A 25,883-nucleotide genomic window follows, 5' to 3' on the forward strand; every position below is an offset into this window, starting at 1 on the left:
ATTCACCCTGGACCTGGTATATAAGATGACGGCTGAGTGGTTCAAGCGACAGCAATTCCATTTATTATATTTTGTTCTATTCCCTAAGAAGAATGGCTTGACCATTAAATATTCTTTTACCTCGTGTTACCCCATCATCTTCATAAACCGTAAGCTCTGGCGAGCAGGGACCTCACTCCTGTTGTTCCATACAAATGTTGTGCTCTGTTACATTACATTTGTATTTGTTTCCTATGATTTGTAAAGCGCTACGGAATATGATGGCGCTATATAAATAAAGATTATTATTATTATTATGGAGGCAGTGAACTAGTAGTAGATTAAAGGTGCTGCAGTTAAAACTATGTTAGTTGGATCTTGGGATGGAGCTGGCGCTCCGCAGCCAGGCGAGCTTTCGCCAATCCAAGCCCCTGTCTCTAGGCTACTCCCCAAACAGCACTTCTAAGAACCTTTTGTATAAGATCAAGTGTAGTAGCGTTCTTATAAGTTTGGGATATGGCGGGTGAGGGGAATGTAAACAGATGCGCAAGAAGCGCTGAAATAATATTGGTAAATGATAAAAGTTTATTAGTATATTTTGTGGATTACACAGCTGGGTGGCGACAAAGTTAACAACTTTGATGTGGAATCCATGAAAACAACCCAAATTTCTGCCTGACACATCTCGTTTGATAAAGGGACGATGTATGGAGGCAGCTATATGGACGACTTTTGGAGGTAGCAATGGAGACAACGTGTGGAGGCTGCTATGGAGACAATTTAATTTGGATAGTGCCTGTATGAGGCAGTCCCAAAAATTTTTCAAACCAGAGGAGCAGGTAGGTGGCCCTCCAGAAAAATAGAATAGATTGAGTGCCTGTATGTGGCAGTCCCAAAAAGTTTTCAAACCAGAGGAGCAGGTAGGTGGCCCTCCAGAAAAATAGAATAGATTGAGTGCCTGTATGTGGCAGTCCCAAAAAGTTTTCAAACCAGAGGAGCAGGTAGGTGGCCCTCCAGAAAAATTGAATCGATTGAGTGCCTGTATGTGGCAGTCCCAAAAAGTTTTCAAACCAGAGGAGCAGGTAGGTGGCCCTCCAGAAAAATTGAATAGATTGAGTGTCTGTATGTGGCACTCCCAAAAATTGTTTAAAACAGAGGACCGGGTCGGTGGCCCTCCAGAAAAATTAAATGCATAAAGTACTATAGCTAGAGCCAGTGGGCCCTGTCAAAAAATAGCCAGTTTCCTCTGCTTTACTGTACAAAGAGGAGGAGAAGGAGGAAAATGAGGAGGAGGAGGAGTGGATCAATTATTCAGGTTGAGCTTCCTTCACCTGGTGGAGATTGGAAATTATGAGAAATCCAGGCTTTATTCATCTTAATAAGCGTCAGCCTGTCAGCACTGTCAGTCGACAGGCGTGTACGCTTATCGGTGATGATGCCACCAGCTGCACTGAAAACCCGCTCGGACAAGACGCTAGCGGCAGGGCAGGCAAGAACCTCCAAGGCGTACAGCGCCAGTTCGTGCCACATGTCCAGCTTTGAAACCCAGTAGTTGTAGGGAGCTGTGTGATCATTTAGGACGATGGTATGGTCAGCTACGTACTCCCTCACCATCTTTCTGTAAAGATCAGCCCTACTCTGCCGAGACTGGGGACAGGTGACAGTGTCTTGCTGGGGTGACATAAAGCTGGCAAAAGCCTTGTAAAGCGTACCCTTGCCAGTGCTGGACAAGCTGCCTGCTCGCCTACTCTCCCTCGCTACTTGTCCCGCAGAACTACGCACTCTGCCGCTAGCGCTGTCAGAAGGGAAATACTGTTTCAGCTTGTGAACCAGGGCCTGCTGGTATTCATGCATTCTCACACTCCTTTCCTCTGCAGGGATGAGAGTGGAAAGATTTTGCTTGTACCGTGGGTCCAGGAGAGTGAACACCCAGTAATCGGTGCTGGAATAAATTCTTTGAACGCGAGGGTCACGGGATAGGCAGCCTAGCATGAAATCTGCCATATGCGCCAGAGTACCAACGCGTAAGAATTCACTCCCCTCACTGGCCTGACTGTCCATTTCCTCCTCCTCCAACTCCTCCAACTCCTCTTCTTCTGCCCATACACGCTGAACAGTGAAGGACTCAACAATGGTCCCCTCTTGTGTCTCGCCAACATTCTCCTCCTCTTCCTCCTCATCCTCCTCCACCTCCACCTCCTCCGATATGCGCTGAGAAACAGACCTAAGGGTGCTTTGGCTATCAACAAGGGAATCTTCTTCCCCCGTCTCTTGTGACGAGCGCAAAGCTTCCGACTTCATGCTGATCAGAGAGTTTTTCAACAGGCCAAGCAGCGGGATGGTGAGGCTGATGATGGCGGCATTGCCACTGACCATCTGTGTTGACTCCTCAAAGTTACTCAGCACCTGACAGATATCAGACATCCACGTCCACTCCTCATTGTAGACTTGAGGAAGCTGACTGACCTGACTACCAGTTCTGGTGGAAGTTGACATCTGGCAGTCTACAATCGCTCGGCGCTGCTGGTAAACTCTGGATAACATGGTCAGTGTTGAATTCCACCTCGTGGGCACGTCGCACAACAGTCGGTGAGCGGGCAGTTGGAGGCGGCGCTGCGCTGCCCTGAGAGTGGCAGCATCTGTGCTGGACTTCCTGAAATGCGCACAGATGCGGCGCACCTTCGTGAGCAAATCTGACAGATTGGGGTATGTCTTGAGGAAACGCTGAACTATCAGATTTAACACATGGGCCAGGCATGGCACATGTGTCAGTCTGCCGAGTTGCAGAGCCGCCACCAGGTTACGGCCGTTGTCACACACAACCATGCCTGGCTTCAGGTTCAGCGGTGCCAGCCACAGATCAGTCTGCGCCGTGATGCCCTGTAATAGCTCTTGGGCGGTGTGCCTTTTATCGCCTAGGCTCAGCAGTTTGAGCACCGCCTGCTGTCGCTTAGCAACGGCACTGCTGCTGTGCCTAGAGCTACCGACTGATGGCGCCGTGCCCACGGATGGTAGTTCGGAGGAGGAGGTGGAGGAGGGGTGGGAGGAGGAGGAGGCATAGTAGGCCTGAAACACCTGGTTCGAGGTAGGCCCCGCAATCCTCGGCGTCGGCAGTATATGACCAGCCCCAGGGTCAGACTCGGTCCCAGCCTCCACCAAGTTAACCCAATGTGCCGTCAGCGATATATAGTGGCCCTGCCCGGCAGCACTCGTCCACGTGTCCGTGGTCAGGTGGACCTTGTCAGAAACGGCGTTGGTCAGGGCACGGGTGATGTTGTCTGACACGTGCTGGTGCAGGGCTGGGACGGCACATCGGGAAAAGTAGTGGCGGCTGGGGACCGAATACCGAGGGGCGGCCGCCGCCATGAGGTTGCGAAAGGCCTCGGTCTCTACTAGCCTATAGGGCAGCATCTCCAGGCTAAGCAATCTGGAGATGTGCACATTAAGGGCTTGGGCGTGCGGGTGTGTTGCACTATATTTGCGTTTCCGCTCCAGCGTCTGGGGTATGGAGAGCTGAACGCTGGTGGATGCTGTGGAGGATCGTGGAGGCGACGATGGGGTTTTTGTGGCAGGGTCCTGGGCAGGGGGCTGACTAGCAGCTGACACAGGGGAAGGAGCAGTGGTGTGCACGGCCGGAGGTGAACGGGCTTGTTGCCACTGAGTGGGGTGTTTAGCATTCATATGCCTGCGCATACTGGTGGTAGTTAAGCTAGTAGTGGTGGAACCCCTGCTGAGCCTGGTTTGGCAAATGTTGCACACCACAGTCCGTCGGTCATCCGGTGTTTCCTTAAAGAACCTCCAGACTTCTGAAGATCTAGCCCTCGCCGCAAGAGCCCTCGCCACGGGAGCTTCACTAGTTGACACATTTGGCGCTGATGCACCAGCTCTGGCCCTGCCTCTCCGTCTGGCCCCACCACTGCCTCTTCCAACCTGTTCTGGTCGAGGACTCTCCTCCGTCTCAGAAGCACTGTGTTCACCCGGCCTCTCAACCCAGCTTGGGTCTGTCACCTCATCATCCTCCGATCCCTCAGTCTGCTCCCCCCTCGGACTTCCTGCCCTGACAACAACTTCCCCACTGTCTGACAACCGTGTCTCCTCATCGTCGGACACCTCTTTACACACTTCCACTACGTCAAGAAGGTCATCATCACCCACAGACTGTGACTGGTGGAAAACCTGGGCATCGGAAAATTGCTCAGCAGCAACCGGACAAGTGGTTTGTGACTGTGGGAAGGGTCCAGAAAACAGTTCCTCAGAGTATGCCGGTTCAAATGCCAAATTTTCCTGGGAGGGGGCAGACTGGGGGGGAGGAGGCTGAGGTGCAGGAGCTGGAGGAGTGGCGATTTCGGTGACATGGGTGGACTGCGTGGAAGACTGACTGGTGGACAAATTGCTCGAAGCATTGTCAGCAATCCACGACATCACCTGTTCGCACTGTTCTGGCCTCAACAGTGCTCTACCACGAGTCCCAGTAACTTCAGACATGAACCTAGGGAGTGTAGCTCTGCGGCGTTCCCCTGCTCCCTCATAAGCAGGTGGTGTCTCACCCCGGCCAGGACCACGGCCTCTGACCCCTGCAGTAGTTGGACGCCCACGTCCCCGCCCTCGTCCTCTACCCCTAGCCCTCGGGTTAAACATTTTTAAAATGAGAGTTATAGCTTTAATTTTTTTTAAACTTTTTTTTGTGTTTTTTTTTTTTTTTTGTGTTTTTGAGTTTTTAAAACCAAACAATGCTATCCTATAGCTATGGCTATTTTCTAGCCAAGTATGAAAGCACACTACTATGCCAGATGAGATGACACTGAGTTATTAAACAAAATAAACGTAAAATAAAAAAGGACAAATGGCAGACTGTGCCTAATTGAAATCCAACCCCTACTAAATTTTCCCACTTCGGTCTTTGCAATGGATATGTGCGTCACTAAGCGCAAAACACAGCGGTCGCAAGTCTCACTACAAATTGCTCACAATTGGCTAGTAGATGCACTGCAGCAAGTACAGCCACCAGCAGATCAACCAGAAATCAAATATATAACGCTACTGTAGGCGCAAGTAAGCCGTTTGGATTCTCCTATGGCTATTTTCTAGCCAAGTATGAAAGCACACTAATATGCCAGATGAGATGACACTGAGTTATTAAACAAAATAAACGTAAAATAAAAAAGGACAAATGGCAGACTGTGCCTAATTGAAATCCAACCCCTACTAAATTTTCCCACTTCGGTCTTTGCAATGGATATGTGCGTCACTAAGCGCAAAACACAGCGGTCGCAAGTCTCACTACAAATTGCTCACAATTGGCTAGTAGATGCACTACAGCAAGTACAGCCACCAGCAGATCAACCAGAAATCAAATATATAACGCTACTGTAGGCGTAAGCCGTTTGGATTCTCCTTTGGCTATTTTCTAGCCAAGTATGAAAGCACACTACTATGCCAGATGAGATGACGCTGAGTTATTAAACAAAATAAACGTAAAATAAAAAAGGACAAATGGCAGACTGTGCCTAATTGAAATCCAACCCCTACTAAATTTTCCCACTTCGGTCTTTGCAATGGATATGTGCGTCACTAAGCGCAAAACACAGCGGTCGCAAGTCTCACTACAAATTGCTCACAATTGGCTAGTAGATGCACTGCAGCAAGTACAGCCACCAGCAGATCAACCAGAAATCAAATATATAACGCTACTGTAGGCGCAAGTAAGCCGTTTGGATTCTCCTATGGCTATTTTCTAGCCAAGTATGAAAGCACACTAATATGCCAGATGAGATGACACTGAGTTATTAAACAAAATAAACGTAAAATAAAAAAGGACAAATGGCAGACTGTGCCTAATTGAAATCCAACCCCTACTAAATTTTCCCACTTCGGTCTTTGCAATGGATATGTGCGTCACTAAGCGCAAAACACAGCGGTCGCAAGTCTCACTACAAATTGCTCACAATTGGCTAGTAGATGCACTGCAGCAAGTACAGCCACCAGCAGATCAACCAGAAATCAAATATATAACGCTACTGTAGGCGTAAGCCGTTTGGATTCTCCTTTGGCTATTTTCTAGCCAAGTATGAAAGCACACTACTATGCCAGATGAGATGACGCTGAGTTATTAAACAAAATAAACGTAAAATAAAAAAGGACAAATGGCAGACTGTGCCTAATTGAAATCCAACCCCTACTAAAGTTTCCCACTTCGGTCTTTGCAATGGATATGTGCGTCACTAAGCGCAAAACACAGCGGTCGCAAGTCTCACTACAAATTGCTCACAATTGGCTAGTAGATGCACTGCAGCAAGTACAGCCACCAGCAGATCAACCAGAAATCAAATATATAACGCTACTGTAGGCGTAAGCCGTTTGGATTCTCCTATGGCTATTTTCTAGCCAAGTATGAAAGCACACTACTATGCCAGATGAGATGACGCTGAGTTATTAAACAAAATAAACGTAAAATAAAAAAGGACAAATGGCAGACTGTGCCTAATTGAAATCCAACCCCTACTAAATTTTCCCACTTCGGTCTTTGCAATGGATATGTGCGTCACTAAGCGCAAAACACAGCGGTCGCAAGTCTCACTACAAATTGCTCACAATTGGCTAGTAGATGCACTGCAGCAAGTACAGCCACCAGCAGATCAACCAGAAATCAAATATATAACGCTACTGTAGGCGTAAGCCGTTTGGATTCTCCTATGGCTATTTTCTAGCCAAGTATGAAAGCACACTACTATGCCAGATGAGATGACACTGAGTTATTAAACAAAATAAACGTAAAATAAAAAAGGAAAAATGGCATACTGTGCCTAATTGAAATCCAACCCCTACTAAATTTTCCCACTTTGGTGTTTGAGGTGGATATGTGTGCCACTAAGAGCTAAACACAACGGTAGCAAGTCCCCCTGCTAATTCCTCACAAAATGGTACTAGATGCAAATAAAAAAAAAAAAAGTAGAACGTTATTGTAGCCCTAAGAAGGGCTGTTGGGTTCTTGGAGAATCACTCCTGCCTAACAGTAAGCTAATAGAACACCCTAACGCTTTCCCTGACCAGCAGCAGCTCTCTCCCTAGCGGCATCCAGACACAGAATGATCCGAGCAGCGCGGGCAGCGGCTAGTCTATCCCAGGGTCACCTGATCTGGCCAGCCAACCACTGCTATCGACGTGTAAGGGTACCACGTCATGCTGGGTGGAGTGCAGAGTCTCCTGGCTTGTGATTGGCTCTGTTTCTGGCCGCCAAAAAGCAAAACGGCGGGAGCTGCCATTTTCTCGAGCGGGCGAAGTATTCGTCCGAGCAACGAGCAGTTTCGAGTACGCTAATGCTCGAACGAGCATCAAGCTCGGACGAGCATGTTCGCTCATCTCTACTCCTGAGTACAAAGACCCCCCACATGTGGCCGTGACTTGTGTTATGGGGGAACAGCGAGGCGCAGAAGGGAAGGAGGGCCCTGCAGCTGCCAGGATTTTAGTTTCCTCATTGGCCCCTTTTGAAGGCTATAAAATTTTCGCTTTTTCGTTATTGGGGCCATGTGATGCCATTTTTTTTGCGGGATGAGATGCTTTTTCCAATGTTACCATTTTTGGGTTTGTATCACCTATTGTTTAAAATTTAGGAACTTTTTTTGAGGACATGAGTAGAAAAGCATCAATTCTGTACTGGATTTTTTACTTCTTTTTTTTTTGGTGTTCACCGTATAGCCTAATAATCCTGTTATCTTTATTCTATGGAATGATACGATTACGGGGATACCAGACATGAATATATTTTCTTACGTTTTACTAAATTTGTCAAACAAAACCCTAATTTGGGGAAAAATCTATCATTTATGTATTGCCGTCTTCCAAGTGGCATAACATTGTTACATACGGAGCTGGTTGATGGCTTGTTTTTTGCGGGACATGTTGTACTTTGCACCAGTATCATGTCGGAGTACATATGGTTTTTTGATCACATTTTATAGCATTTTTTGTGGGATTGAAAAGGTAAAAATCATAATTTTTGGAGGGTTTATAACAGTTTTTTTTTTATGGCGTTTATCGTGGGGGTTCAATAATGATTTACTTTTATTCTACGGGTTGTTACGGACGCGGTGATACTATTAATGTGGGGTTTGTCTTATGATTTAGACTTTTTTTTGAGTTATATGTCTCTTTATATGTTTTGGGGCTTTTGGGCATTTTTAGTGATTTATTACTTTATTTTTTTATTGAATAACTTTTTTTTTTTTACTTTTTCACTTTTATACCATGGGACATGAAGAAGCAATCATCTGATTGCTTCTTCATGATAATATTCTGCAATACTGATGTATTGCAGAGTATTATCAGTGTCAGCCTATACACTTGCATAGGCTGGCACTGTGCCAGTAAGATGACGTCACAGACGCCATCTTACTGGCAGTTCTTGCAGGTAACTCTGGGGTCCAGATCGGACCCCAGAGTTACTATAGCAACGATCGGCGCCCCCCGAAAACGGTTCGGGGGGGGGCGATCATGGGGGAAAGAACCCCCAGCTGCATGTTAGATGCCGCGGTCGCGCTGACCGCGGCATTTAACGGGTTAAGCACCCACGATCGGAGACAACTCCGATCGCGGGTGTTACACTGGGGTGCCGGCTATCAGTCACAGCCGGCACCCCGTGTTTCCCGATGCCGGTTCAGCTCAGATCTTGAGCCGAAAGGGCATCAGCTCAGCGTCCGATATATCGGACGCTGAGCGCTAAGTCACTGCGCTCAGCGTCCGATATATCGGACGCTGAGCGTTAAGAGGTTAATGTAATGAGGAAATCAAATATTAAATATAAAACAAAAGGAAAAGTTAAATTATAAAGAGATAAATAATATATTTATGGCGTCTTATAACACATTTCGTTGTGTTTGCTTATTATTTATTATGCTTTTGAGAAGCTAATGGTGAACTGTATAAAAGATGGCACAGTTATACCCCAGAAGAAGCCTGAAGAGGCAAATCCAGGGTCGGGTAAAGATAAAATATTCAATTAAAAATGAAATAAGGGACAGGAATTATTATTTTTTTGCTTCCTTCCCGTGGTAACATTTCGATTAAACACATAAAATGAGAAATTGTCGTAATTCTGTGACCTGTGCTAGTTTTGTTGTGTATATGAGCTGGTGAGAAGCCGGGGTGGCAGCAGGTGAGCCTGCTCAGAAGTGAGAGGTGATGTCTGTGTTCTTCTGTCTTGGTAACATTAATATATCTTGATATTTCCTGAAGGTACCAGTTTTATTGGAAGACATTGTTCACAATTAGATTTGTATTTCTCTCTGTATAACCTAACACTTTCTTTTTTCTCTCCTTCCCGCTTCCCTTGAGGGTGTCTGTCACTGTAACTCTTGCCACCTGCTTCACTCAGGTGTAAGGGGTTTCCATGGCAACAATCCCCGGGCAGTACAGGACGGAGCACGCCTAATGTTCCGGCACCTTCCATTATTAACCACTTCTGTCCTGGGGCATGTTCATAGCTTCGTATCTTAGGAATTTTGGAGGCCTCAGGCTCAAGCGCCTTGTGATCCATAGTAAACCTCTCCTTTTACCAACAATCCTTGAAAGGCCCCAACAAGAACTTGTTTAGGTTTTGATACGCATGACTGTCATGTTTTTCAGTGGGCGATGAAGGCTACAACACTTTTCACATAGTATCATTTTGAAATTTAGTTATTTTTCTGCTTTTGGCTTGTTCTGCCAAAGGCGAGGATTGTCAAGTGCACTCATCTTGGAGTTCACACGTTGTCAGGAGGTGTACGTGCCCATCACAATAACAGTTGTAAGTGAAATGTAAAACAAAATACATGCAAAACAATCCTTGTAAGAGGAACATGTCTTATGTGTTTAGTGTCTCAGATCTAAACTCTTCTGCTGATTTTAGGTTAACATTATGATCCAACTGAGGAGGTTACTATTCGGAGTTAGCACTTTATGCTATGTGTTAATAATTAAAAATGATTGGCTGTATAGCTGATCCTTAAATAAGTATTTCTGATATATCTTAATTCCCAATCTGGATTTCGCTGAAAGTAGAAGAAATGTATAAGTGGACACACAGGGGCATATTTTCGAATCTCGTTTTTCCGCCGTTTTTTTTCCAAAGTTTACCGTTTTGCGCCGAATTGCCCCGAGTTTTTGGCGCATACGATCGGATTGTGTGCGACAAAAAAAGGGGGACGTGGCCGTCGGAAAACCCGATGGATTTGGAAAAATCGCGCTATTTAAAAAAAAAAAAGTGTTGCTTGACACACACTTACCTGCACCAGGAATAGGATGGTGAACTCCGGCGGACCTCGGCGCAGCAGCGACACCTAGTGGACACCAGGCGCACGACCTTAGTGAATCGCCGGAAAACCTGAATCCTTGTCGGAGAACACGCCGCTGGATCGCGACAGGTCCGGGTAAGTAAATGAGCCCCACAGTATACTCAGCAGCGGATTAAGTCTGCCTTGGATATTATAGCCCCTACAAGTTTGGAATCACATCCTACATATGGACTAGAATCAGCTTCTTGGGGAATGGATAATGTGCCCCTTCTGCTGCTTTCAGTCTGCGGTTTCAGGACCTTTTAGAGGAATTTCAAAAGGTCTGTGTACGGTGAAAAGACTCTTGTGTACATGTGTATTGAGAGCAGGAACAGATGTGCAATAATTTCATGGATGAAGGTCCTTCTCAGTATAAAATTTGGTGGCTGATTCTAGTGGCCAGAAGGCTTGGACCCCAGACTATAGCCCAAACAACCTATTTTATAATCCACTACTAAGTATGCTAATGGTGATCTACGCTTGGTCAATAAAAGCCATGGCTTTCTTGATGGACAGGCCCCAAACTGCTCTTGGCTGCTTCCGTCAACCTAATAGTTAGCCTTTTTATCTCACTAACCCCCCCTGCTCCCTCAGCACTGAGAATACAGCATTAAGGGCTCACTGCACAAGTGCTGAGAAAGCAGGGGGACGGGCGAGACAGTGTAAAAGCCTGTAAAACCCGATCACAGAGGGGCTAGGATAATCCCTCAGGTTTATTGGTATACTTATAAAGTTGATTTTAGAAGGAAGGAAGCCATGGATAAGCAATGTATGAAGATTATCACAGTCATGGTTACTGGATCTATGAGTAAGTATCCTTGGTTTATCATGCTCGATTTTGATGGTAGATTTAATGTAATCTAAATCCTTTAATGTAGATAATTTATAATAAAATAAATAGTAACTTAAAAAGTTTGTGACATTAAACTTCTGAGATTTTTAAATAAAAGTAAAATACCATTACACATGTGGGTAGTTGTGCTGCATGAGGGTGGGGTGTTCTGGTTTACTTCTTTCTTTGTGTATGAACAGCAGATGCAGGCTGATTCCCCTGTATATACTATGATCATGGGGATTTTCTTGCATATGAAAATCCCTTAAACTATTCAACTGAATAATTTTAACAGCAAAATATTCACACGGTTTTCCGGTATAACAAATGAGATGATAATCAATCCTGTACCAAATTAATTGCTGTGTCTGCATAACCTCTATTTTGCTCCCTGGAGAGGCTGATGGATAAAAAACTGTTTTTTACTACAGAATAATGCAAAGTGAATTATCCCTGGTCTGTGTTAATCAATAGGCCTTAGCGGACCCTGTAATGTTTAATGAAGATCACTTGGATACACAATTAAGTGAACAAATTGAGGAGGAGCCCTCACAGCTTTGATTGGTGTTCTGGATCAATGGCTTTTTATCAGCGCTGATGAGCTGCAAGGAGGAGGGAATGATAGTGGAGGAACTGGGACGCTCCTTGTCACTTGTCTAATTTAAAAACAGCGTGATTCCAGCTGTGAAAGACTGTAGACGAGGCAGAAGTCTGGAGAAGAGCAGAAGGCAAGAACAAAAGTGCAAGTGAAGGAGGGAGGAGATGGCCGACGTGGCTTCCCAAAATGTTAGACGTCGGCATATAACGAAGAGCATATCATTACAAATAACGCTGACCTTGTAATCTACTGTATTTACCAAACGTGTAAAACAATTTTTTAACTCTTTATTTATGTTATTGAAAAATAATATTACAAATTTGCATTATAATATTGGTGGATGTACTTGTTACAGCACTTATATAAGATTTATCCCTTACTACCACTCTCCAGGATAGTAGAAAAGAAAAAAAAAACAAAAATAAATAGAAAGATGATTTTTCTAAAATTTGCTTTCTAGTTTTTATTTAAGTAGATTAAACCCATGTGACCCTTTTACTCCTATAGGGAAGATTGGCAGATTTTTAGATAGTGTTGGACTCATTGTGGATTATTTACTAAGGGTCCTGCAGCCGCATTTTCGTCGGGTTTCCAGACTTTTCAGGGATTGTAGCGGGGATTGTGTCGCACGCAATCGCACCGGCTTTCACGCGACACATATCTGGGGCGTGCCATCAGAAGATCCGATTGATTCAGACTACGCGCGGGATTTAACAATTCAAATTGTGTCGGAAGACATGCACTTACATACACCAGGAAGAAGAAGGTGAACTCCAGTGGACCTGAGCGGGGAAGCGACACATGCAGGATATTGGGCGCATGATCTTGTTGAATCGCAGCAGAGTTCATCCTCGTCAGACAACGCACCTCGGGGATCGTGCAGGGAACGGGTAAGTAAATGTGCCCCAATTTATTCCTATTTTATATCGGTTTTTTGTCTTGAGTCTCCAATCCTGAATTATAGGTAGATTAGTAAACTTTCACCTTTATTTATTTGTATAAACAAAAGGAAATCTTAACAATAACAGTTATTAATTGGTAAATGATAGACAGGCGGAGCAAGATAAAAAACAATTAAAATAGTATAGCAGTAAAAAAATCCACCCCAAACACTAAGCCCCTACTAATGTCCCCAATAATGTAAAAGACAAACACAGATATCTGTGTAGCTGGACATAAATAATACATTTTAAGCAGAAAATACTAATTTGGGACTTGCTGGTGTCAATGCTAGTTAGCAGCACCTCTTCTTCTTTTAACAATGGCTTTGTTATTGCAGGACACGGACCAAGGCAGTGAGCCCTAATACTTAGCCCCCCAAACTGTCACCTGCAAGGTGATTGGTCCCATCCTAACTAGTGGCCAATTACAGGATGCATTTCCTTCCTATGGCACAGTGCACACACAAAACAGGACAAACAAACTGAAAACACAATTTGGGGTTGTAAATGGTTTGAGTCATAAAAGAGAGAGTGTCTGCGCCTTCCTGGATCTGCACTAGGAGACATTGGGGCTCATTTACTAAGGACAGTGCTGCAGTTTGCCTGTGTAGTGTGCCAAGGGGGCTAGGATCAGGGTTTCTGGTGCACGTTTTTCATGAATCTGGTGCCCTCTGCACAGCCCCAACAGAGTGCACCAACTTTTTTTGGTGTACATTTAACATACTTGTCCTGGTGTACCTTTAACACACTTGCCCACCAGTCTGAGCTGGGCTCTAGTGGCTGGCTGGCCTCATTCTTGTCTGGCTTCTTTCACACTTGCTCTGTACGTTTTTCTGAATCTCTTTACTACCCTTTGGACTTGGTTTGTCCACTCTGCCTTGTTGTGTTTTTTGTTTGTTTGTCTTGTTCCATGTGTGCACAAAGACCTAAGGAGGGATTGTCCTCCAGTTGTCCAGTGCCATTAAGACTGTCTGAGGCAATAGGGAGGTCTCGGCTTTGGGGGGTTTAGCTTAGGGCTCACTGTCCTGTTTGTCTTCCTGAGTCTCAGTTCCCCTTATAGAGAGCAAGCAAAAGACTAATCACCAAGTAAAGAATTGTCAAAAAAACAGGGACAAACCAGGAGTAGCAAGAATAGCAGAATTGAGTGACAAAGAGCTAGGCAGACTGTTACTGTCATGGTGTGCAAGCCTTAAAAGGGTATTCCAATAAAGTCAAGTTTCTTAAATGTACTGAGGATAACAAATAACATTTTCTCTAATTCACTGTTATGCAGCATTTCACAGATATATGTCCAAACTGTCTCATTTACTAAGGGTCCGAATCACATTTTTCTGCCGGGTTTCCCGAAATTTTCCGATTTGCGCCGAATTCCCCCGGGATTTTGGCGCACACAATTGGATTGTGGCGCATCGGCGCCAGCTTTCACGTGACAGAAATCGGGGGGCGTGGCTGTTAGAAAACCCGATTGATTCTGAAAAAACGCGGAATTAAAAAAATAATTTTGTCTCAAAAATAGCTCTCACATACACCGGGGCGGATGAGGTGAGTTCCGGCGGACTTCAGCGCAGCAGCGATACCTGGTGGACACGACCTTAGTGAATCCCGGCAGAACCCGAATCAGCGTCGGAGAACGTGCCGCTGGATCGCGACTGGACCGGGTAAATAAATCTGCCCCATTTACTTACCCAGTGCTGTCGCGATCCCACCTGTGCATTGTCCGATGATAATGCAGTCAAAGATTGTGCGCCCGATATCCTGCATGTGTCACTTCCCCGCTCAGGTCGCCGGAGTTCACCTTCTTCTTCCCGGTGTATGTAAGTGCATGTCTTGCGACACAATTTTAAAATTAAATCCTGCGCTCAGTCCAAAGCCGTCAGATCTTCCGGCGGCCTTCCCCCCCCCCAATTTCTGTTGCATGAAAGTCGGCGCCAAAATCCGATTGTGTGTAACACAATCCCCTTCTAAATAGCTGTCACAGGGGTGCAAATCCCGAAAATGTCTAAAAGCCAACGAAAGTGCGATCCGCGGGACCTTGGACTAGTAAATAAGTCCAAATGTGTCTGGTTAGAAAGTCCCCGCCCCCATTCTGGAATCTTACACTGAGCAGCCTTGGGAGTGATCGGAGCTAAAACTGCAATAAAACTGAGTAAAATTGTAAAGAAAAGGCTTAAAAATGAACTTTATTGTGTTAATGTCACTAGGGGATTGAAATTTGAGAATTTTCTTTCATGGGAAAACCCCTTTAACTCTTACTGGTCCAGGTTGCAGATGTCCAGTAACAGAGCACAGTTCAGACTGGGCACTGAAAAGCAGCAAATACAATTCAGCGCCTTCTCAGATAAACAGCAGAAGACCACGACACAGATGTAATCTTCCGGGAAGAAGACCAATTGCTTGAGTTTTGTGAGATAAATATTGTCCAATGTATACTTTCCAACATGCCTCGGAAAAAGCCACTTCAGGTAAAACTGAGTCGGGCAATGTTGTCTGCTTTATGATATATGCTCATGATTTTTTCCAATTTTGTGAGTCCACAGGAATAATTATTCATTTAAATTATTATTTGTAATAAAGTCTTGATGACCTGCATATCTTGGGATCTATGTTCCTACAGGAGGCCATTACATCATATGAAGGGGGGGTCCTATGAAGTGGTAGTATTGGCAGTAACCCCTATGTGCTACAACATCACCATTATTTCCAATCACAAATAAGGTGGATAACCAACTAACTGCCCCATTCTTGTTCAGGGCTGGAGATGGCAACTTTTTGGGGTTGCACATGAGAGACTATAAGGATTACTAGGTGTAAAGGGGAAGCCGTATACAGAATATAGAGATGATGGGAGTGCAGAGAATTGACTCATAATCTACCCAACTGAAATATTCAATTTCCTGCTATGTTTTCTATTACGCCTGATACAGATTCTACACATTGCATATGATCTTAATATTTATATAAAAGAAATGTTCATCACCAGTCAGTGATGAAATGAAGTAATGAATAATCTATGAATTATAAACCAGTATAAGAGCTTGGCCTCCTTGCACAGACATGTAGCCGGTGACCAGTACAGCCGCCATTTGTTGTGGTGAACATGTACATGTGCAGTTTGTGCATTGTCGGCATTTTCGGATAATTATTTCTTACTTATATTGCCATGTATTTGTGAGATGACATTCTGAGACATCTGTTGTTGTATAGCAGATGCAAGTGTAGCTAGAATGTCTGAGATGTTCTGCTTTCTTGACTTTGATGAATTTACTTTGTTGTTTCTATAATAAGTTGTCTATGAATCCATTTGTAAGTACATAGCACAATTCTTTTCATGTCCAAATTTATTCGAATTCATATCTGTGATACAATGAGATCGGAATGGAGAGTCATTTGAAGTGGTGATCCAAATTTAGAAGATTTTTATTTCGAATAAAAGAGTTCCTTTGTATGTGATCTGTATATGGAATTGTGGTTTAGTCCCATCTAGTACATTCATGGCACATGGTATCTACAGGATATGATAGGACCAGGTTGAGCTCAAGAATCCAGACTCCTAAATCCTTTTACCATAGAAGAATATCGAGTAGCCATGCATCTCAATGCCACAATTTCACTCACTGGGGCAGATTTACTTACCCAGTCCCGTTGAGATCCCGCGGTGCATTGTCCGACGAGGATTCGGGTCCGGCGCGATTCACTAAGATCGTGCGTCCGAGATCCTGCATGTGTTGCTTCTGCGACTAGGTCCGCCGGAGTTCACCTGCTTCTTCCCGGTGCATGTGAGTGCTCATCTTGCAACACATTTCCTTTTTTAAATTCTGCGGTTTGTCCGAATCCGTCTCGTTGTCCGGCGGCCACGCCCCCCATTTCTGGTGCATGCAAGCCGGCGCTGATGTGCCACAATCCGATCCCTTGCGCCAAAAACCCGGGGCAATTCAGGGCTAAAGAGAAATATTCGGGAAACCCGAACAAAGTGGGGCGTTCGGACCCTTAGTAGCCCCCTTAGCCCCACTGTTCCACATTTATTAAAGAAGTTGCGCCAGTTTCCTGTCTGACTTTGCACTGAAAAGTATGTGCAAACTGCTTGCACATGTATTTATAAAGTGTCTGCACCAGTTTCGTCTCACGGCTGCACCTACTGCATAGTCGAACCATGCAGACGTCGGACATTGGATTCTGCAGCATGAACAAAGTGCACCAAAAAAACGCGCGCCAATCATGAAGAACGTGATTATGAATCAGGCGCACCCTTACACTTCACAGGCAAACTGCACAGATTTTCTAATGGTGGATACAGATGTAACAACAGATAAAAACCAAATGGTTCTTTTTTCTCATTTTTTTTACCTTTTTTTTAATACCAGATTTATAAAATCGAATATCGCAAGGATATTGGGTAAATTGAGTTATTTAAAAGGAAAGGAAAATCATGCACCCTAATAATTTTTTGCTAGTATTGCAATGGTGTGAAATAAAATTTGCAAGGAAAAAAAAAATCAAAAAAGGGTACAGGGCTTCTAGGGCTACTATAATATACAATATGATTATATGAATATAAGCAGCGAGTGAAAGCTGGAGGAAATATTCATAGTGTCTTGGAATTCTTGCCAAACTGAACAGCTTTCCATTAAAAAAAATAAAATAATCCTATATAATGTCCTCTTGCATAGACCCGGTTCACACTTTACACTAAGCCTCTACCAACATTCACACGGCTCCGTAATATTCCGTAACCTATATTGGTGAGATCACACACAAGTCCATAACATCATATAACCTGGAAATGAAAAATGGAAATGTGTCTGTACTCACCTCACTGCCAACTTTTCCCATATGAATGTCTCCCTTGTTTAACCATCATATAGCCAGCGTAGAACTTAAGATATTCACATTTTAGCACAGCTGTTTCTCGTGAAGTCCCTTATTGAAAGGTTGGTTAAGCATCGGAATCTTCCATATTTTCTTTATTGAAGACAGAACCTCCAGTTTGGAATCTTTTGGACTGAGTCTGTGAAAGTGGCTTGATGACTTATTCATATATGTGTGTTGCGGGTCCAACAGAAGACATTGCCCTAATGAATTATTTGACAAGATTTCAGAGTTCAGTCTATTCAACACTGAATAAAAATGTGATCACACTATCCAGGGAAGCTGCAGAGACCACCTCTTCGAAAGGTAGCAAATATTGGATTAACCAAACTAATCTCAATGACCTATCCTGAATATCGGATATCAGTACTTAGAGGGGCATTTCCATCTAGGCATTCACATTTAATGTGTTTTCATTTGCCATATACATTTCTTTTATTAAATATTATTAAAATTAATTTTCCTATGTAATGATAATTTCCCAGAAATTTAGCCATGTTGTCCCTTATAATAAGCTGTTATTGGATACAACCACCCATGCACCCTGGCAGCAGTGACCACACATGCGGTGTTGAGCCCTGCCTGACTACCTGGATTCAGTGACCATTTAAACAGTAAAATTTCAAAGACAAAAACTATTTGTTTCTTTGTGCAATCCCTCCACCAGCAGTGGTCATATCCAAGGTCAACTATCTCATGTATAAGAGACAAAATGGCTACATTGATGGGAAATTATCCTCACAGAGGTACACTTTTTAAATGACATACAATTGAAGAAATGTATATAAATGGCAGATTATTAAATGCCAGATTAGAACAACACTTTAACTTCTGGAAAATTCCTTTAAGAAGTTGTCCTGAGGTACAGGAGTGTAAGCCCTCCACCTTCCTTATAATCACACAATAGATGAGCAGTATATATAAGCAATCAGCAGTGGGAGGAAAACTGGTCCTCTCTGATTGTGCAGGTTCTCCTCACATGATGAGCGGAGCAGTCCTGCTCACAAAATTATAGACCTATTGCGGGTACAAGTGTGGTTGGTAAGAATTACAAGGCAATGCGTATCGTGACTGTACTACGTCAGGTACAATGTGTACTGGTTTTAAACTATGATTTATCTGCAATAAACACATATTTATTGGTAGCGGTTCAGGCTCCTCTACTCATTGGAGAAGGTAAAGAGACCTTTTTTTTCTACCTAGTGCATGGAGTAAAGGAAAACTAAAAGATGAAGGGTTTAAGTGCTGCTAAATAAATTAGAGGTGAATTAGTAAACAGAGAAGAGTTTAGAACAAATAAAGAAGATATCGATTCTGGAAAGTCAAAAACCTTTTTAAAATGGTACAATTTTAGGGCACACTGTTGGGTTGTATCGCCTGATTGTTGTGGGTTCTCGAATTTCCTATTTTATGTGAAATCTTGCTTATTTACCTATAAAAAAAATCTCCAAAGTCATTTGAAAAGAGCATGAGTCATATTTGTCCTGTCATGAGTCTCTTTTTAGAGGCTGCTGGGGAGGTGTCGTATCTTCCCTGCCCTTATCTTTAGTTCTATAATAGTTACAGTAGATGCTTTTGGTGTAATATTAATAATACATATCTTTATTTATTTAGCACCATCAAATTCTGTAGCGCTTTACAGATACTGGGGAACATATACAAATGAAATGAGTCATTATGGAGTAACAACAAGAGCTTACAGTCCATGAGGATGAGGGGGTAACACAAGAAGGTATAAAAGCTTGTATCATGGTCCAGACATTTTTATAAAGGGATGGAATAAAATAATTTAATAAAGAAAACTACTGCTTCTTGAACCAGCCATAAGCTCCCAAAGTGCATAGTCAGTGGGACTGCAGAGAAGGATTTTCTGGATAACAGACCGGGGTATTACCCAGAATTGGTTAGCAAAGAGTTAAAGTTGCATGCAGTTAGCGAGTGTGAAATGAGTTTTATTAGGACGTTTGAAGCATTGGGGGTTGGGTATTAGTGTGATAGCCTGGGGTAGGGCATTCCAGAGAATTGGTGCAGCTCCGGAGAAGTCCTGGTGAGTGCATGAGAAGTTGGAATTAAGGAAGAGAATAATCTAAGATCACTGGCAGATCGCAGAGCACGGATTGGACGACAGACTGAGAAGAGAGAGGAGTGATAGGGAGGTGCAGCATTATGCAGAGCTTTGTGGATGAGGGTTATTGATTTAAACTGTATTCAGAAGGAGACTGGCAACTAGTGCAATGACTGGCACAGACTGGAGGCATCCATGTGGCATATGGTCATTAGTATCTCTTCTTTCGTATCACATTTATGGTTCTGTGATCCAGAAAACCAGAGATACAGGCAGACATAGGTGCAAACTGGATCTTTATATAAATCTTGCATTTTCAACTCAGTTTTTAACCGCCTGTATCTCTGGTTCTGTAGCTAACAGAACCACAAGGATAAGAATGGGTTAGAGCGATCCTGAGCATGGAATATCACTAGGTGCTCTATTAATGTACTGTAAGGAATGATTTAGAGCTCAATATTTCATCTGAAAGGTTACGTTATAGTTGTATGCTGGAGCAGTACATATAAAATCAGAATGATGTTGTATTTTTTTCCTTTTCAGAATGAAGCAGGAGGCACCTTGAGAACAAATGGCACGGCACAAAGTCACCTTCATGGTGAGATGGAGGAAGGACCCAGGTACACATAACACAGCGGTACTGATAACACCATAAATCAACCATAAGATGTGTCAGAGGTTTCTGTGGTGCACATCATGACAACTAGTTTATTATTTACTGTATGTCCTGTGTACAGTAATGAGCTATCAGAGAACCTCCTATTTTCACAGTATATTGCAATAGCCCAGAGGAAGGAAGAAATGAGACAGAGCATGTTTTCTGATGATCCATTAATATGTTATAGGAAATCTTACAGAGACCCAAGATGTTCATCAGCCATGAGCTACCTACCTTTCTATCTACTTGTGGAAAGTTCTTACACCTTGGAGTGCTGCTTCTTTTCTATCTATCTATCTATCTATCTATCTATCTATCTATCTATCTATCTATCTCTACACATATAAAGAAGTGGTCCCTTCATATTTTACTATCTGCCATACAGAATCAGTCATTTGCTTCAGAGGCTTAACTACAGCGGCATCAACCATAGCAGCTGCTATGGGGCCCACATTGTCAGCAACATCTGATCTGAGACTAAAGAATGGAGGATGTGCACCATTTTATGCTGCACATTGTACAGTATATTATATATATAACATATATGTGATGTATATATATTGTACATGTGTGTATCTGTGACGTGTATGACTTTTTACTGTATTTGTGTTTATATGCTGTTTGTCTGTATATGGCACTGTATGGGGCTCATTTATTAAGAGTCACGCTGCTCATTTTTGTCAGATTGTGCCCCTTCTTGCACAGGTATTTAAGAAGTGTCTGCGCTGAGATTGTGGCGCACAAGACCCTTTTTGTAGCGCAGTGGCTCTGGCCTCCATGTGTCACAAATTAGGGGCGTGTCGGTGGACGGTCCGATTGATTCGGACTGAGCGCCGTATTTAACTTATAAATTGTGTTGCATGTCCTAGAACTTAGATGCACCACTAAAAAGATGGTGTCAGGATCATGATTTCAGGCGCATGATCACCGTATGCAGCATTATAGATGGACTGTGCCCTTTTAGTGAACTCCAGTGACCTGGTCAGTGCCCCTAAATGTCTGTATATGTGATGTGTACATGCTCTACACTCACCGGCCACTTTATTAGGTACACCATGCTAGTAACGGGTTGGACCCCCTTTTGCCTTCAGAACTGCCTCATTTCTTCGTGGCATAGATTCAACAAGGTGCTGGAAGCATTCCTCAGAGATTTTGGTCCATGTTGACATGATGGCATCACACAGTTGCCGCAGATTTGTCGGCTGCGCATCCATGATGCGAATCTCCCGTTCCACCACATCCCAAAGATGCTCTATTGGATTGAGATCTGGTGACTGTGGAGGCCATTTGAGTACAGTGACCTCATTGTCATGTTCAAGAAACCAGTCTGAGATGATTCCAGCTTTATGACATGGCGCATTATCCTGCTGAAAGTAGCCATCAGATGTTGGGTACATTGTGGTCATAAAGGGATGGACATGGTCAGCAACAATACTCAGGTAGGCTGTGGCGTTGCAACGATGCTCAATTGGTACCAAGGGGCCCAAAGAGTGCCAAGAAAATATTGCCCACACCATGACACCACCACCACCAGTCTGAACCGTTGATACAAGGCAGGAAGGATCCATGCTTTCATGTTGTTGACGCCAAATTCTGACCCTACTATCCGAATGTCGCAGCAGAAATCGAGACTCATCAGACCAGGCAACATTTTTCCAATCTTCTACTGTCCAATTTCGATGAGCTTGTGCAAATTGTAGCCTCAGTTTCCTGTTCTTAGCTGAAAGGAGTGGCAACTGGTGTGGTCTTCTGCTGCTGTAGCCCATCTGCCTCAAAGTTCGACGTACTGTGCGTTCAGAGATGCTCTTCTGCCTACCTTGGTTGTAACGGGTGGCGATTTGAGTCATTGTTGCCTTTCTATCAGCTTGAACCAGTCTGCCCATTCTCCTCTGACCTCTGGCATCAACAAGGCATTTCCGCCCACAGAACTGCTGCTCACTGGATGTTTTTTCTTTTTCAGACCATTCTCTGTAAACCCTAGAGATGGTTGTGCATGAAAATCCCAGTAGATCAGCAGTTTCTGAAATACTCAGACCAGCCCTTCTGGCACCAACAACCATGCCACGTTTAAAGGCACTCAAATCACCTTTCTTATCCATACTGATGCTCGGTTTGAACTGCAGGAGATTGTCTTGACCATGTCTTGCCGCCATGTGATTGGCTGATTAGAAATTAAGTGTTAACCAGCAGTTGCACAGGTGTACCTAATAAAGTGGCCGGTGAGTGTATGTGTGCATGTGTGTATGAGTGAATAACTATATGTTTATGTATATAGGTACTATAAATAATGGGGGTCATTTACTAAGGGCTTGATTCACATTTTCCCGACGTGTTACCCGAATATTTCTGTTTTGCGACGATTTTGGCGCACGCGATCGGATTGTGGCGCATCGGCGCCGGCATGCACGCGACGGAAATCGGGGGGCGTGGCCGAGCGAAAACCCGACGGATTCGGAAAAACCGCTGCATTTAAAAAAAGAAATGTGTCGCTTGGGACGCGCTTACCTTCACTTGGTCCAGCCCGGTGAATTCCAGCGCGTTCAGATGCTTTTCAGCGCAGCAGCGCCACCTGGTGGACGACGGAGGAACTACCTTGATGAATCCCGTCCGGACCCGAATCCACCGCAGAGAACGCGCCGCTGGATCGCGAACGGACCAGGTAAGTAAATCTGCCCCATTGTGTGTGTTTATATGAGTGTAATATATGTCTTTTTAAGCAGGAAGGGGGCCCCAATCAGAAGTTTGCTATGGGGTTTACAATTGGTGTAAAGGGGGAAATGGTTGCCATTCCTTCCCTTGCTTCGGGAATTTTCCTTTTATCAAGGTCAGTATAAGCTTTGATAAATCCGCCATGTGTTTTGCCTCTAACTCTTAATGATATTTAATCTCTAAAATATTATGGCTTATAAACGGAATGCTTGATTACCATAATTTTTGGTATTTTTCATACATTTTTGTATATATCCATTAACAATCTAAGCTGGATTATCCTAAACCGTGAAAGAGTCATTTTTTGTTTGTTTGTTTTCTTAGGTGAAGTCTACAAGAAATAAATTGCAGGTGAGAAGATGGAAGGGCTGACTGCTGTCCCTGTAGTGCTACTATCTGGATTCCTCTGCTTTTAACACTGGACATAAAAATGTATTCCCAGCAGCACCGCGCCATATCTCATGGAAGTGTTATGTTCAGGTCTTTTATTTTAGTATCTACCGTTATTTTCTTACATTTACAAATACAGGGAAAGTATTTAAGGTACTTTGGGGGCATATATACCAGTCCGTTTACAGCAGAAATCTGCCAAATTTACATTAAATAATATTCTATACACCACATTTATCTGGGGCTATAGAAATGCTTAAAGACAGTGGAGTAACTGGGAGATGATGGGCCCCATAGCGGACATCTGTATGGGCCCCCTTCCCTTAAAAAATAGACATAATTGTACACACATTTATATACTCATATACACACACAATGGGGCACATTTACTAAATACAGTGCAGTCTGTACTATTTGCAGTTTGCCTGTGTAGTGTGCAGGGGACGCCAGATTCAGGATTTTTGGCGCCCGTTCTTCATGAATCTGGCGTCCCTTGCACTGCCCTGACAGCGTGCATCCAATTTTCTTTTGGTACACCTTTACCTTGCGACACATTTCTGTCAGACTTTGCATAATAAATGTGGCGTATGGTTTGGCTGTGCACCAGACTTCAGTGCAGAAGTTTGAGTCGCATGAAGAACAGTGCAGCACTTCTTGCACTTGAAAGAACGTGCAAAATCGGACAGAAAATTGATGAACGGGCCTTAGTGAATGTGCCCCATAAAGCTGTACACCCACACACGCATTTATGCACTGATATACATTTATACACCTATACATACAGTATATACCCACATTGAGCCATATTTGTTCAGTTTTTTGTTGGAAAAGAACATGCAAACTGAAGACAAAAAACTGGCGCAGGGATTTTTATAAATGTTGGCCATACTATATAGGTCATCATATGTTTGGACATACAGTATAATCACACCATATACACACATAGGGGCACATTGATCATAGGCTGGTGCTAAGTGCACCAGCGTATGATGCTACTTCCCTCCACCCAGGCTAATCGGCTGCGCTGCAAGGGCTCTTCTGTGCCAGGTCTGACCTGGTGTATAATTGCACCTGAACAGGCACAGGCTACAGGCAATGTGCAGACCGCCATTGTGGCAGGAATTGTGACTAAATCAAAGTATGTACACCATACAAAATTTTAGGTATCGCCACGTCCTAAGATGTCAGATCTTTTAAAATATAATATAGGTTATTTCCGGCATTTTACCCCGTAACAGAAAACAGCGTCCAAAGTCGAAAGTGCCACTTTTTCCATTTTGAAAAATATAAAAAAGTGCATATAGTCCTTAAAATGCTAGCATTGTAAACGTCATCAAAAGTCGTCAAAAATGATGCCACATACAAATCCGTACACTGAAGTATGCAAAAGTTATTAGTGCCAGAAGATGGCAAAATGGAGAATTTTTTTTGTACAGGAGGTTTTAATTTTTGTAAATATATGAAAACATTATAAAACCGGAATAAATTTGGTATCCCTGTGATCGTACCAAACCAAAGAATACAGTGAGAGCACAGTGAAAGCCGTATATACAAGCCCACAAGAAAACTGCGCAAATGCATTTTCACTGATTTCACTGCATTTGGAATTTTCTTTTCCTGCTTCCTGGTACACTGCATGGAATATTAAATACGCAGGACCTGGTCATTAAGGGGTTAAGTTTGTTCTGTGTGCAGCTGTGATTTGAGTGATGGATGGCTAAACAATCCAGCTGCTGGGGGTGGTGTCCATTACTTCCTTTAAATTCTTTCCAGTTCAATCAGTGGGTCTTTGTGTCTTTGCTAACTTTTTTTTTTTTACTACTACTTTGTTTGCACACTGCATTTCTGTCTGGTTTCCCGACTATTTCCGATTTGTGCCGCTTTTAACAGGGGTTTTTGGCACACACGATCGGATTTTGACGCAATAGTGCCGACTTTCATGCAAGACAAATTGGGGGGGGATGTCCGTCGTACAACCCGGCTGATTCGGACCAGCTTACATGCTGGTGTGTGGCCCTCTGGTAACATCTGTTCTTCTTTTAGCTTCTTAGGACCTTTTTTCAGAATAAAAACCTGAGGGGCTTCGGGCTCCATAGATGTCAATGGAGTCTGGAGCTCCTTAGGCTCCTTTGCATAACTTTATTTCTTTAAAACAAGGTCCTTAGAAGCTACAAGAAGAGGGGATCCTGCCAAAGAGGGCACAAACCAGCATGTACTATCAATGTGCTTGGTTTACAATCCTTCATCCTGGTGGTAGATGTTCATGAATAACCACTTCCTTGGTCTTATTTACGTTCAATTTTAAAACTGACTAAAAAGTGGACTAATAAGGTCCCATGTAGAGCCCCTACACACTTTCCTATGTGTTCTCTCTGCAGTGGGGTAGTTCAAGATCCATTACTACTACTTTGTTTGCACACTGCATTTCTGTCTGGTTTCCCGACTATTTCCGATTTGTGCCGCTTTTAACAGGGGTTTTTGGCGCACACGATCGGATTTTTTTTTTTTTTATTTAACTGTATTTTTATTGATTTTTCC

At 43.5% G+C, this 25,883-nt stretch overlaps 1 long non-coding RNA gene across 2 annotated transcripts in view; it reads left to right on the forward strand.

The window, feature by feature from the left end:
• Positions 1-25,883, forward strand: part of LOC140077653 (uncharacterized) — a 78,033-nt gene that overhangs the window by 40,907 nt on the left and 11,243 nt on the right. The window contains exons 2-3 of one of the 2 annotated variants that reach the window (XR_011849807.1): positions 20,132-20,208; positions 23,280-23,306. This is a non-coding gene — a long non-coding RNA (uncharacterized lncRNA). Of the gene's footprint in view, positions 1-20,131; positions 20,209-23,279; positions 23,511-25,883 lie in introns of those variants that run through there. The other variant, XR_011849806.1, reaches the window with a different exon arrangement.

The sequence above is a fragment of the Engystomops pustulosus genome, chromosome 9 (assembly GCF_040894005.1).
Source record: "Engystomops pustulosus chromosome 9, aEngPut4.maternal, whole genome shotgun sequence".
Classification (NCBI taxonomy): domain Eukaryota; kingdom Metazoa; phylum Chordata; class Amphibia; order Anura; family Leptodactylidae; genus Engystomops; species Engystomops pustulosus.